This window comes from Dermochelys coriacea, chromosome 3 (assembly GCF_009764565.3).
Source record: "Dermochelys coriacea isolate rDerCor1 chromosome 3, rDerCor1.pri.v4, whole genome shotgun sequence".
NCBI classification, from domain to species: Eukaryota; Metazoa; Chordata; order Testudines; family Dermochelyidae; genus Dermochelys; species Dermochelys coriacea.
The window spans coordinates 14,828,614-14,844,514 of record NC_050070.1 but is presented as its reverse complement, the minus strand read 5'-3'; positions in this window follow the sequence as shown (position 1 = coordinate 14,844,514).

The window sequence follows — 15,901 nt, the reverse complement described above, 5'->3', positions numbered from 1 at the left end:
CTCCTTGAGTCTATCACTATAAGGCATATTTTCTAATCCTTTAGTCATTTTTGGAGCTCTATGCTGAACCCTCTCCAGTTTATCAGCATCCTTCTTGAATTGTGGGCACCAGAACTGGACACAGCATTCCAGAATGGTTGCTCCCGTGCCAAATACAGAGGTTAAATAATCTCTCTCTCTCTCTCTCTCTCCTTACTCAAGATCCCCCTATTTATGCATCCCAGGATCGCACTAGTTCTTTTGGCCACAGTGTCGCATTGGGAGCTCTTGTTCAATTGAACATAGCACCAGTTGCTGACAGTAGTTGCTTCAATGACACCTTCCTGCATCTAAGGGAAATATTCTTGGAGAGACTTGAGTTAAAGGGAAAGTCTGTTTTTCCTGGTTCTGGGAGGGGGTTGATGGGACTAATAATGTTGTTCTGACTTGAAAGCTAAGTCACTGGAAATAGGCACTAAGGAAAGTGATTCTCCACTGCCTTGCAACAGGCTTCATCACTTACACCTGTGAAAAATGAATGTAAGAATGCTACCCAATCAGAATGGTGCCACCCACTCAGCTCAGGAGTAAATTACTAGCAAGGTGCAAGGCAATAGAGAATCAGGCCCAGGCAATTTGCAAGAGAGAATTCTGGGATAGTACTAATTTATAAAATGGAAGGAGTTACCCACCTCTTTCATTCCTAGCCCGATTGATATAGGGAGAAGTTACCTGGATAGTTAGGACCTGACTTCTGCTGCCATTTTGAGTGATTGCTTTCTGTGTCTTAAGTTCTGTTATTTTGTAGTTGCACATTGACTCTCTCTTTGTACCTAGTGCAAGACTGTTTCCTTCAAGATGACTCTACAGAATAAAATCACTGCCACAAATTGGTTGTCAGACTTAGAAGAAAGGCTATAGATTGAATGGGGAGAATATACTCTCTTAGCTCAAAGGATAGAATTGAGGCACATGGGTAAGTCAGGGTAAGGATAGATTGACTCTGTTGTTAGAGTTTTGTGGCTAGACAGAAGGATTCAGTCCTCAGAGCTTCTGCCAGTCAGAACTATTTTAATTAAATACATACATACATACATATAATAAAAGTTTTATATATACTAGCCAATGAATGGCTGAGTCATTTGTGAATTATAAAAAAATCTACCACTTGTGAACAGTGAAACAAACCATGCATCATTATTGTGTCATTTTTGAGAATCAGCAATGGACTCAAAGATCAAAAGATATTTTTCTTACTAAAGACACCTATAATCTAGTGCATAAGCAGACAAAATTGTCCAGGCACATATAGCACAAGTTATATGAATAAAATATACTGACCTCTTCAGGTCCCCCACATTTCTATATATCTATGATATGGACTTGGTGTATGTATAAATATACAGGGCTTTGATTACCTGTATATTCTACAGCAAGAGACATTCTCCCTATCCTACAGGTGCTTTCCTTCAGCTCTCCTCCCAGCTTATTTCTTATCTTGAAATCTGAAGTTACCCAGTAGCCCACCAACCTACCCTCTAGTGCTAGTTGGTAATCCGATTAATAGATTTTAAGAGCAGAAGGATCATTAGATCATTTTGTCTGATCTCATGTATAACAAAGGTTGAGGCCCCTTTCTCCATCCAATACTCTGTGGAGAACATTTTGCCGCACTGAGGGGATTAGAAAGAAACTTCCCCTATGGGTACTTTATTCCACAGTTGTCCACTTCAGGGTACTTGCACCTTTCTTTGAAGCATCTGGTGCTGACCACTGTCACAGACAGGATACTGGACTAGATGAATAACTGTTTTCACTGAATATGGTAATTCCTATAGTTCTATGAGTTGATAATTGCCCATATAAACAGAGCTACTGTGAAGGAATCCATAATTGATGTCACATTTGCTCTACCATCGGTCTAGACACATTTATCTAAATTATTGTTTTTAGAAAGAAATGAAAATATAAAAAATGTCAGTCACCAGTGTACAGGGAGTAGAGACTAAATACAGCCTGGCAGTTTCTTTTGCCTTTGATCTCTTTTGTTACATTCCTAGTTGTCTTCTCTGGGGTTAGGCATAGATCTGTTTGAGTGGTTTCCACACATTTCTTTTACCCTCTTGGGCCTTAGATTGTGCTGTCCTGTGTAGATTCACACAAGTGAAAAAAAATGTTAGAGTTCTGCAGAAAACGCAACAAAAAAGCCACAGAATTCAGAGTCCTGGAGAAATTCCCCTCGTTGTGTTCTGCTTTACTTGTCCAGATCATGGTACTGCTTTATATTTACGTAGTCTCTCCCAGACAGAAGGCTTTCTAATCATGTCCCTCTACAAACTGTAAATGCATATAGGAGTCACTTCATCCACCTCTGAAATCCAGCCACCGTGGAGTGGAATGCAGTACCTGGTTAAGAATGCTCAGTAACAATACAGAGCAGTTTAAGAAAGGAATTGAAGAATGGAGTATCCAATTGCTCAGTCCAGCCGTAGGGGGAATTTAACTGAGCAGAGTGAAGTTATCCCACCCTAGAACAGAGGAAGTTAAAGATGAACTTTTCTGAAGCTCCCCGATAGAAAACTAAAAAAAGAAAAGGAGTACTTGTGGCACCTTAGAGACTAACAAATTTATTTGAGCATAAGCTTTCGTGAGCTACAGCTCACTTCATCGGATGCATATAGAAGACTATATAATCTATAACTGCCCAGTATCATTATTTACCAGTAATAATTTTGTTTTGCTTTACTTGCAGACAGAGAAGTCCAATATATTCTGATTGCCAATGAATTTTTAGAGCTATGCACAACTTGATAGTTTGGGTTTTGATTTATGAGTTTTTATTTAATTTTAAGTTTCACATTCATTCTAATCTGGTATACTGAAGGTGAAATTTAAAGTGAAACTGGCAAATGTCTGTGCTTTACATCTGGGATGACAAGGATTCTTTTGGCCCCAAAAAATAGAGTCTCACTCCAAACTCCAGATCCTCATCCAAACTCCACAGCTGGTTCCTATCACCATAAAGGGCCAAATTAAGTATTATTCACATAGCTGCATAGATTCATGGATTTTTTTTTAAGTCGAGATGGGACCATTTTGATCATCTAGTTTGACCTCCTGCATAACTTCTGGCTGAGCTAAAGCACATATTTTAGAAAGGCATTCAGTCTTGATTTAAGGACTTAGAGTAATGAAGAGTCTACCACATCCCTTAATAAACTATTCCAATGGTTAATTAGCCTTACCAGTAAAAATGTGCACCTTATTTTCATTTGAATGTGTCTTGCTTCATCTTGCAGCCATTGGATCTTGTTATGCCTTTGTCTGCTATTTTAAAGAGCTTCTTAGTATCAGAAATAGACTCAACTTCTTAAGTCTTTCACTGTCAAGTTTGTTTATCAGACCTCCAATCATTCTTCAGGCTCTTTTCTGAACCTTCTCCAGTTCTTCAGCATCCTTTAAAAAGAACTAGACACAATGTTCTAGGAATGGTCTTACCAAAGCTGTATGCAGAGGTAATAAGATCTTCCTATTCCTACTCGATATTCCCCTCTTTATACACCATGGGATTACATTAGCCCTCTTAGCCACAGCATCACCCTGAGAGCTCATGTTGCTTATCCACCATAACTCCTAAGTCCTTTTCAGGAAAATTGCTTTCCAGGATACAATCCCCTGTCCTGCATATATGTCCTACATTTTTTTGTTCCTAAATGTATGACCTTGCACTTGGTTGTATTAAAACATATGATGTTGGTTTGAAACCAGTTTATCGAGATCCAAATCAATCTGTGTGAATGACACATTCTCATTATATCAGTCCACCAAACTTTGTTATCTGCAAACTTTGCCAACGATAATTTTACATTTGGCTGTTCAGTCTTTTCTGTAGCTTTCTGGAAAAAGATGAGTTTAGCATGAGTTGAAAATCCTTCCCTTACAGATCTTGTCTGCCTGTCTATCATAAGAACATAAGAATGGCCATACTGGGTCAGACCAAAGGTCTATCTAGCCCAGTATCCTGTCTTCCGACAATGTCCAATGGCAGGTCCCCCAAAGGGAATGAACAGACAGGTTATCATCAAGTGATCCATCCCTGTCGCCCATTCCCAGCTTCTGGCAAACAGAGGCTAAGGTTACCATCCCTGCCCATCCTGGCTAATAGCCATTGTTGGACCTATCCTTCATGAATGAATCCTAGTTCTTTTTTGAAGCTTATTATAGTCTTGGCCTTCACAACATCCTCTGGCAAAGAGTTCCACAGGTTGACTATGCATTGTGTGAAGAAATACTTCTTTTGTTTGTTTTAATCCTGCTGCCTATTCATTTCATTTGGTGACCCCTAGTTCTTGTGCTATGAGAATGAGTAGATAACGCTTCCTTATTTACTTTCTCCACACCTGTCATGATTTTATAGACATCTATCAGATCCCCCTCCCCTTAGTAGTCTCTTTTCCAAGCTGAAAAGTCCCACTCTTTTTAATCTCTCCTCATATGGAAGCTGTTCCCTACCCCTAATAATTTGTGTTGCCCTTTTCTAAACCTTTTCCAGTTCCAGTGTATCTATTTTGAGATGGGGGGGACGGGGACCAAATCTGCATGCAGTATTCAAGATGTGGGTGTACCATGGATTTATATAGAGGCAATATCATACTTTGTCTTATTATCTATCCCTTTCTTAAAGATTCCCAACATTCTGTTCGTTTTTTTGACTGCCGCTACACATTGAGTGGATGTTTTCAGAGAACTATCCACAGTGACTCCAAGAGCTCTTTCTTATATGGTAACAGCTAATTTAGACCTCATTATTTTATGTGTATATTTGGAATTATATTTTCTAATGTGCATTACTTTGCATTTATCAAGATTTAAATTTCAACTGCCATTTTGTTGCCCAGTCACCCAGTTTTGTGAGATCCTTTTGTAGCTCTTCATAGTCTGCTTGGGACTTAACTATCTTGAGCAGTTTTTTATCACCTGCAAATTTTGCCACCTCACTGTTTACCCCTTTTTCCAGATCATTTATGAATGTGTTGAATAGGACTGGTCCCAGTACAGACCCTTGAAGGCCACTACTATTTATCTCTCTCCATTCTGAAAGCTGATCATTTATTCCTCCCTTTGTTTCCTATCTTTTAACCAGTTACGAATCTATGAGAGGACCTTCCCTCTTAACTCATGACAGCTTACTTTGCTTAAATTTGGTGAGGGACCTTGTCAAAGGCTTTCTGAAAATCTAAGTACACTATCTCCACTGGATCACCCTTGTCCATATGCTTGTTGACCCCCTCAAAGAATTCTGGTATAATTCCAAAGTGCCTGTCACTATGATATCAAGATAAGGTACTTTTTTCCTGGAAATAGAAAAGGAAAGGCTTTTTCACTTCTTACCTGTCTGATCCATCCATCAATGTACTTATATCACACTCATCATTGTAATTCTAACTATTTAAAGATTATAACTAGCACACTATAATAGATGATTATTTACACTTGCTCTAGTTTCACCCCTTACTTCTACCAAGGTGGTGCTGGGAGGACACTAATGGCAGGATTTTCCAAAGCTCTCCCCCTTGGCCTAAGTCTCCTCCCATTGATGACAATGGTAAAGCTCTCATTGACTTTAGAGGGAGCAGACTCAGGCTAACACTGAATGCTTTTGGAAATCCCACCTTAAGAGGCCTATGAGATAGATAAATCCTCATTTTAGACTTTAAGCAACATATTTCCACCCCTTACCCTGCTTCAGGGTGAATGCCACTAATCCTAGGATCTCCTGTCGTCCTCTTTACAATGAGAGATTTTGGCTAGCCTGGCTCCTTGAATTTTATAAACTACTATCCCAATCCACAGGCTACTGTTCTCTATATTGAATTGTGTTTTTTTGGGATCAATAAACAGCTGCAGAGTCAAATTAGTGCTGTTTACTGTCGAATTAACATGGAAAGTGATACTTTCTGTGCTTTGTTTATAGCTCCTGTACAGCCTGCCCAGGCCCTGGAGTGACGAAATGAGAACGGACAGGTCCCAATGGTAGATGCTCTTTTAGATCAAACAGCAGGAAAATTTTGTTTGTCTTATAAACTAAACAGTATCTTTTCAGGTTCATGTGCTCGGAATAACAGCGATTATATTTCACCAGCTGTTTTTCATTTCATTGCTAATTGTATGTCTCGTTCTTCAACCGACTCGCAGGCTATTGTCCCCTTGCTGATGTTGATTTAGGGAAAGAGAGAGAGCGAGTCTATTGTGTGTGCATGTGTTTGTAAGGAGAGTAGGGAGATGTCTAAGTGGCTAAAAGAAAGAGAGTGGCTTATACTCATCAGTCTGCGGTACACCAAGCTTCTGAAGACATTCCCTAGCTTTTCAACACTGTCTCTTCATTTCATTCTGGGGGATATAGTGTAAGAAGGATCCCAAACACATGCTTGTGACAGCTATGAAATGCTAGCTAGGTCCTAGTTCAGGGTGACTTTTCTAAATGCACCTAGCACTGTAGCCCAAGGGATACAAAACCATTGTTTTATGTCAAATTTGTAAGATTTCTAAATTTTGCATGAAAAAAATGTTTTTTTTAATCAGCATTTCAGTTAATTTGAAAACTAGAGATGCTGTTCAGAGTGGAAAACATGACCTATCACCTTTATGTGGCCAATTTTTCAGGGACCGAGGCAACTGCGGGAACAGTGTTTCCTGCTCCCACTTTTGGCTTCATGTCCTCTTCCATTCTGTTCTATATATCAGAAACGCCTTTTTTTATCCTTATGCACTAGGCTCTCTTCATTCATTCAGCAAGCTCTTCATTCCATCCCCTCTCCATTATAATATCTCCTGCACTTACTTCTTATGCCCACATATTCTGACAGTAAAAACTGTCATCATCCAAAGAAATACACAACTGTACGGCCTAAATCCTGCAAGAAGCTGCAAGTGAGGGCTTCTGGGGTTAGGACCTAATGTATCAGTATCCAGCAGCACTTATAGTGTTGCCTGCCTAGTGAGCTTGAACTCCTTGGGAATGTCTCCCTTTATGTGTTTGTAAGGGTCTAAATGAATGGAATGAATTCTCCCCTGGCAGCTAGCTGGGAGGGGGAAAGATTTCCGAAGCAAACTGTATTTACATGAACACACCTACTCTGCTTAGACATCCAGCAGATAGAGCGGTGTTGCTCAAAATTATCAGCTTTGGCTGGTGTCGGGTTACAAATCACGTTAGTACTGAACGCAGGGGTAGTGGAATGCTGTTACCAATGTTGGCATTATTGTGTGGATACAGGGAAGCAGGACTGTGCTTAACCTGTCCCAAATGAGGGGGTCACCTGCAACTGAAATGACCTCATTAAGCCTCATTAAGCTTGAATGCCAGAGCCCTGTGAAAGTAAGAGGGGTGAGGACAAGTGTCCCAGTCAGAAGGTGTGGACCCTCCCCCAAGGGTCCTCCCTGGTCCCGTTTCTCCCTTCCCCCCCCCCACTGATCAAAGAAAGAGCTAAATAGGCTTCATGGGAAGCCTCTTTGCTATTTTAAATGCTCAGTCAGAGCTGAAATCAGTTGTGGTAGGACTATGTTTCTGCCCTGCCTGCTAAGAGCTAAAAATCGCTGAGAGCTGAAATCACTTGAGATGGGGCAGTGTTTCTGCCCAGCCTGCAAAGAGCTGAAAAATTACTAAGAAACTGATGTGCAGAGGTCACAACAGAGAGGGCAGGTGGCAGCAGAAGGTGACTGACAGTCAACTGGCGAAGGAGCAGCTGGTGAAGCAGAGAGGCGCAGTGAATGGTCAGCAGGGCGGCCGTCGGAGAGGGGGGCCAGGCAGTGGAAAGGCGGGTCGGTCGGCCGTCGGAGGGGCGCAGTGAGCGGTTAGTGAGTGGCCAGCGAAGAGGGACAGTGAGTGGCTGGCCAGCAGGAACGGCAAACAGGGTGGCTGGCAGAGAGGCGTGGTGATCAGTTGGTATAGCCTGGCAGAAAGGGGTGCGAACAAGTGCCTGAGCAGGCAGCGAGTAAGATGCCTCTTTACCCCCCACCTCCACTCAGGGTGGGAGGTGAACGCTGCAGATGCACCTCTGAACTGTGGGTTTGCCCTGACCAAGGACAGCAACTGTGAGTGGGGTGCAGAGAAGCAGATAAGGGTCAGGCATGTGAAAGGGACTTTTGGGTTGCTGGACTTGAGAACTTGAGGGGAAAAGGACATTGCCCAACTTACTTGGGGGTGGGTCTTTTGCTCATGGTTTATGTTTATGGACCCTGTTTGCGGTATTTTCCCAAATTAATGCCGAGTTACTTCCTTCCTTTTATAATAGTTTCTTTTCTACACTCGGACTCTGTGCTTGTGAGTGGGGAAGTATTGTCTCTCAGAGGTGCCCAGGGGTGGTGTGTAATTTTCCCAGGTTACTGAGTGGGGGTTCGAGCCAGTTCTGTATTGTATTGATGGAAAGGAACCCCCAGATATTGAACCTGGCCCTGGTTGCTGCTGGCTCCACCTGGCAGAAGGGTTACATGTTATACAGTGCTTAAGACACAGTTAGCACATAACAAATAATTAAGAAGAGAAATCCTGTGCATAGAAGATGAAGCTGAAAAAAATATTTAGACTGAAAAATGTCACTGATATTACCACAGGACAGCATGAGCTGGCAGCTGAGAAATGGAGAAAAAGTCACCATCTATTTCCCATGTATTGATTATTTATTTACATACATAACAGTTTGTTGGAATCCAGCCCACAGTCTTCCCTATCAGTTATTAGTTTAATATAAGTGTCCTTAGACTACAGACCATATTTAGTGCTTCTAATAATTCCTACTAAGTCAGTCCCTTCAGGTCCTTAATCATTTTTGCTGGTCCTCTCTAAATTCCCTCCAGTTTGCCAAGCTCTTTATGTTAAGAATTTTCCTGTTTCATTTTGTCCGGGGCAGCTGGCACCTCTGTTGCATGCAGTGTTCCATAGTGAAATGGTGGCACTGGAGGGACAGCCAACATATTCCTTCACCTGATTTTTAACCATTTACTGAACATTTATTATGTTTGGGTTCAATCCTGCAGGGTTCAAAGGGCATCTGGAGAGGTGCTGAGAGTTGGACTCTGGAACCTATCTGCCATGCATGACTACAACTTCACTGAAGCTACTACTCATGAACAATATTACACATTCCCTCTGTGCCAGCAGTGCTGGGTACCCTCAGCAGTTCCTCTACCATAATAGTTTTTGTAGACGTGTTTAAGGAAACTACAAAAAGGGCTTCTGGGGTTTGTAGTTCTATAGGGCAGCATTGATAGTCGAGAATAGATTGTGCCTCTTCCCTCTGTACTGTGTGTTTGAGGGGATGGGGAAAGGTTGTGAAGCAAGTGGTAGGCTGAGCTGGCAGCTACTCAAGCAGCTAGAAAACATTTGGCATCCCCAAGAAAAGTTGAAGAATGGGGGCAGCCCTGTAGGTCCCTGTTCTAGAAGATAGCAATGGTGAAGGAGGAAGGAGAACATCTGAGAGAGGCTTGTCCTGGCTAGAGTGGAGCCTAATTTCTGCTTCTCAACCCTAAAGCAGAAACTGGATTTTTCTAGGTTTTGCGGAGCTGCTTGGATCCAACTGAACCCAAAGGACAGATTGGGATTTAATGTTCTAGATCTGGATAGCAGCAGGAAGAGTTCACTCCAGCTATCTTCCTCTCTTGATGTAACAGCTGCCTGCTATAAAGTAAATAAAATATCAATGCACAAACATCAGCTAAAATATGTTTTAATATTATAAGTGCCCATGGGTTTGTGTCAATGAGTGAGACCGCTATTACCTAGGTAAAAAAGGTTTGTCATTGTGGTTTGACTGCTCCGAGGTTGAACTGTGACATGCTAGGGAGGAATAGATTGATGATAATTTTGTCTTCCTGCTTCTAATTGCCCTATTTTATGAAATAAATGCCCATTACTTTCATTGATACATTTTTCCAATGCCTTATTAAAAGCAGAAATATTTCAATGGAGCAGTAATGGTTATGGAGTTTTTTATGATCTGTTCTTAGTATAGCACCATATAATGGGGCATACTGGTACTTTAAGACCGAGGAGGGAAAACATCAGGGCCATAAGGTATGTCTGTGCTGCATCTGGGAACTCGCCTCCCAGCCCAGGTCATTAGTGTGCTAAAAATAGCTGTGTTGATGTTGCTTTGATGTTGCAACTCTGGCTGGAGCATGACCTCTCAAGCCCACCCAACCCCAGGCTTGAGAGCCCAAGCTCCAGCCTGAGTCACAACATCTACACAACTGTTTTAGTGTGTTGGCGTGAACCCCACTAACACTAGACTGTCGAACCATACTGGGATGCTTGCTCCCAGATGCAGTGAGTGTAGACATACCCATAACGGTGCTCCATTCCAGGGTTGCACCTTCATGCCAGACCTGTAGGACAGAGGTAATGACTGTTAAGAAAGACGGCATGGTCCCAAGGTGGCAGTTTGTGATTTTGGAGAAGACCTGGGCTGTCGGCACTGTTCAGGGTGAAAGAATGACTCTTTGACATATGGGGTGGATCAAGGCTCCCCTGTCTTTCAGCCAGCAGAACTCTTATAATATGTAACCCTAGGCCTTCACAGCAAGGCATGCTGGGAAGATGGGGCTGGATATAGAAACTGTGGAGGGAGCCCTACAACAAGCCAACAATGTGCTAACTGCTTTGTAGAAAAGAAGGAAGGCAAGGACTCTACCCAGAGAGCTTTCCATTTAAATAGACAGCGTATAGATAGGGGACTGGGATGAAACATTAGAGGAGCAACTGAGCAATGGAAGTAGCAAATGAATTATTCAGGAGTTCCACAATTTTTATTCAGAACATCTTGGTTTTTCTTTTCTCACCTATTTAGTTAACATTACCTTGAGGAGAGGACTGATGTTATATAGGCCTTTTGGAGGAAGGATTGTTTAATGAATGCCTAGAAATATCTGTACCACTTGATTATGCCAAGTTTTGATTGGATCACTCTCACTTGGCAGAGATGGAAATATCAGCTTTGATTTTAAAGAAATAGCTGCTGCCCAATTTTCTAAGTCAACATTTTGATAATTAAAAATGTGTGTGTTTGTCACCGGCTGAAAGGCATTTTAAATTGTATGCCTAATCCCCTTATGTGGTTGGAAGATTACGGTGTAACAGACAAAGGGCTGAAATCTGCCTTCTGTTACACACCAGTATAAATCTACTTCATTCAGGGAAGTCACACGGGTTTCATAGAGGGCACAATATGGCCCATTTTGTTTTGTTCAGGGTTTTGATAGGGAAAAGTGTTTCATGTCTATATTTTCCCAACAAAGTAAACAAAGAGCCATATCTTTGAACTAAAATCCATGCTGTCTTGTTGACTCTTACTGCATGCAAAATCAAGGGCTGAACGAGTCTGATCTATGATCTGTTGTTTGTGGTTCACTGATCATATTTAATTGCTGAGATGGCTGGTGGTGGGTTCTGCTCGGTCAGAATATTATAATGCCACCATTTGTTACAGGGCTGGTGAACATCGCCAGTGCTTTGAATGGCTGGTTGTGCCTGCCAACAGGTGGCCAGCTACTGGAAGAGAGGTATCCAGTACTGTAAATATATCATATATTTTGTTGCAGTGCCAACTCTGTGCTGTAAAGACAGCAGCTCTGTCAAGTGAGGCAAAGAGGTGTCTCCTCCTGGCCGAGCTCTCCTAAGCTTGCCTTAGGAGGAAAAAATGCCTTCCACATCTTCCAGGAGCTGTGCATGGGAGAAATCACCAGTAGCTGTGCTTGATGACAGACGCTGGAGTGGAATTGCCCAGTTCTCATTCCAGTGGCTGGAATGTGCGCCATTGAGTTTCCCTTGCATGATACTGCAGCTGACACTTGGGTGAGGACTCTTGTATTTGAAAGGCAAAAGGCTACTAAGTGAGTCAAAAGGGGAGGTAGCTTCCTTCTGGCCTAGCCAGCAGGGGCTGTGCTCAGTGGGAAGTCGCTCTTTGCAGAGCTTACAGGCTGCATCTCTCTCTGTTTCCTACCACTTTATGTTGCACCTCATAACTGCATAAGAAATGGGATAAATGGTAGAAGCAGGAAAGCCAATGAAAGGTTAAACCAGCCTCAAGCTGAGCATCTGGCTCGAGCACTAGCTGTGGCCATGAGTGAGGGCAGGCCACAGAGAAAATTCTGGTGTTGCCCTCCAGCATTCACAGAGGCCTCATACATTTCTTTCTATATTTTCTTTTTCTTCTTTGTAGAGACAGCTTCAATTGCTCAGCCTATTCTCTGGCTCCAAGTCCAAAGCTCAGAACTTGGACTTGGCAAACCTTGGCTTGGGTTTGGCTTCATCTTCAAGCTTTCATGTTAGTCCAGATCTATTCATCTTAGCTCTTAGAGGGCAACTTTCATGAAGGGATCTCAAAGCGCTTTACAAGCAAATCCTGATCCTGTATCATCTTTTGCCTCAGCACCCATGTTGTAGGTGTCTTATGTCCCTATAAGTGGTGCTATGCAGGAGGTTCCCCCTTTAGCCCCAAATTAAGGCTTTCAACTCCATGAGGTTTAAGCTTCAGTGAGTCTGTAACATTAAGGTTCCTCCCAGTTGAAACTAATTGGAGCCATATTCCAATATCTGTGCTTGTTTCCAAAAGGGTATAATGATACCAACCAGACTGTTTGCTCAGTGTCAGTCTGAATTTAACTCCACACTACTTTGTTTTATTTTAATTTGAAATTATTTTCATGTTTATTTTACCTAATAAGTGAATCATTTAATGATAAGAGACTCATTTTGGAGGGTTAAGGGGGGAATTCAGGAATGGGTGAAGCTTGGAATAACCACTGACCTGCCCAATTATATTGGAATACTGTATGAACAATGATGTCACGTCAATGATGCAGGCCAAACACAAAGGGATAAACATAGGCCTGCCATTCTCCTTTCACTGGAATTAAAAATGCCAATATAGTTGTTCAGAAGGAGAAGAGGAAATGGTGTTGATTTCATTATAAAGACACCATAAAGTCTCCACAAATTAAAATATGTTGACCTTACTGTTCACTTTTAAATCAGGAAATGGATTAAATGAATTTTGTTTGAATGAGTCCGTGTTACTCAGAGAGCCAGATCTCTCAGTATGACTATCCTCATAACTATTCTCATAACTATTTACCACTCCACTGATCTTAGTGTCATCTGCAAATTTTATTGTAGCAATTTTATATCTACCTATGGATCACTGATGTACCTATGGATCACTGATGAAAATGTGAAATTATGCAAGTCTACTACCAATCCTCTTGGAACCCCACTAAAACACCCCCATTTGATGATGATTCCTCATTGACAACTACTTTTTTGATATGTCAGTTAGCCAATTCTTAATCCATTTAATGGGTGCTCTATTGATAGGCATTCATAGGCCCTGGAACTAGGGGTGTGTGGGGTGCTGCAGCACCCCCAGGTTTTACCCAGGGTCCCAGCTCCTGGCCCCATGCCCAGGGTTCCTGCACCCAGGACTCCACTCCCAGCTCCCTATCCAGGGTCCCGGCTGCCAGCCGGGCTTCACTCCTGACCCCGCCCCTGCCCCCACCTGTAGTCCCAGCCTCAGCTCCCTGTCCACATCCCCCGCATCCTGGAGCCATCACCCTGCTTTAGACCCTAGCTCTAGGGGACAGCAGGAGGTTGGGGGGGGACTGGTGTAAGGGGGACAGCACCCCAACTCTAAAAAGTATTCTAGCGCCACAGCTAGGATTTTTTTCATTCCTAATTTACATTTAAAAAATCCTTATTGGCCTTAGCCCTGACAGTCCTAGATTGTTCCTATTTTCTCAGTATGCTACATGCTGTGGCCACTCCAAATTTCACAAAAGCCAAGATAGAACTCAGCTCCTCCTACTCTAAACACACATAGCACCAGCACTTGAGCTTATAGGGAAGATTTATATGTGATTCTCAGAAAGCTCCTAAACATGATATCTGAGTGAAGTGAGGTGTATGCCTCCACACAGGCAGTGAAAGGATTAATGTGTGCCTGCGAGGCCAGTTATGTTACCTGGCTGCCCCTGGAGGGTGGGCCAGGTTTAATTAATGATTCAGCCCAGCTGGGGAAGGAGCAGAGTGGTGACTATAAAGAAAAAAAGCCCAGATTAGAAGGGGGCTTCAGGAAGAAAGAAGAACTCTGTTGTCCTTCTCAGGATAGCAGAGGAGCTTCAGGAGGGAGTTGACACTGACCGTGATGGGAAAGAGAGCAGGGATGAAGGAGATTCCTGAAGTGGGCCAGAAAGAAGGCAACCCACCAGGAGAAGGCCTTGAGGGTAGTCTGAATTTGAGGATCCAGGTGAGGAGCAAGACTTGGGGACTTGACCCCTTAGAGTCAGCAATCTGCAGAGAGCTGGGGAAGACCCGGGAGGGATTAAAAAGTTCAAGCCCAGGGAAGGGGCAAAAGTTGCTTGTGGATTGTTTCATTTTGCTTTTGAGTTTGGCTCAGAGACTCCCAGGAGTAGCCCTGTGCCACTGCTCTGATGGAAGAGTGGAATGCAAGAGGAGCCCTATAGGGGCAAAAGATGGCAGATTGATGACAAGTGATGTGTGGGACACTGATACCCCAGGAGATGATCTGTCCCTCGTGCTGAGTCTTTCACTGCATGGCCAAAAAGGTGGTCAGCGGGCGTACCAAGAGACAAATGAGCTGCTACATCACATCCAGCCACAAGGAGGCCTGCATGGGTTGAATGCACTCATCTATACTGAGCATCTATGGTTGGCTGTTAGCAATATAAATCAGGCATCTAATTTCTTACTTCCAAGATATAGTCCCAATATCAGTACAGTTGCCAAATGGCTGATCATGAGCCCTCCTGATTTAGTAAGTAGCCCGCCTGAAAGAGAATGAATAGAAAGCAACAGGAGCTGATCTGTGAATTGCCACAGCTTGGTCATTTCCAGTTCCTTTACAAACATTAGTCTTTTATACTTTTGTAGGCAAATTACAATGGGACAAATTCTGCTCTCACTAATACCAGTGCAAACCCAATGAGGTCAGGGGGTGGGGGTGGTTTTACATAAAGTCAGGTTTGGGAAATCAAAACCAAGTGTGACTCTGATCTAACAGGATAGATGGTCTTATGGGCAAGGCACTGCATTGGTACTCAGGATATATGGGAGGATTTTCTCACTCTGCCACAGTCTCCATGTCTGACTATGGGAAATTGATTTTAATTTCTCTGGGTCTGTTTCTTATCTGTAAAATAGGGTTAATTATACTTCTACTGTTTGGGGGCACTGTAAGGATAATATAGGTATGGGTGCAATATAAAGATCTAGATAGATCAGGTTCACATTTTATCTGAGGCCATGGGGTTTCAGATATATATTTCTGACCTAGAGCCATTTCTAATGAATTTACTTTTTAAAAACTTCCAGCTTTTTTTGAGGTTGAAGATGATCATTTTGGAGTGATTTTTTAGGTCTGACTCATAAAGTCCTCAAAAGCAAAGCGTCTAATGGAACTACAAAGTTGCTGACTTGACCGTCATAATAGGTATAATTACTTAATTTACATTCCACCATTATAATAAGCCTGAACATAAACCTTTCTTTCTCTACAAGGGAAGGTACCAACAAGGACAAAGTGTGATATGAGAAGACACACAGATTACAGCTGTAGTGTCTGTCACCTCCTTTTTACTGTGTAATAGATAATGCAAAACTGGGAATGATTTTTTTAATCATATACTGTACCATATGCATCCAATGAAGTGAGCTGTAGCTCATGAAAGCTTATGCTCAAATAAATTTGTTAGTCTGTAAGGTGCCACAAGTCCTCCTTTTCTTTTTGCGAATACAGACTAACACGGCTGCTACTCTGAAACCTGTACCATAATAGTGACAGAAGAAGATTACAGAGAGAGAGAAATTCACTTTGCTATAGGATCCACTCTATTCTGGGTATAGATGCATGTA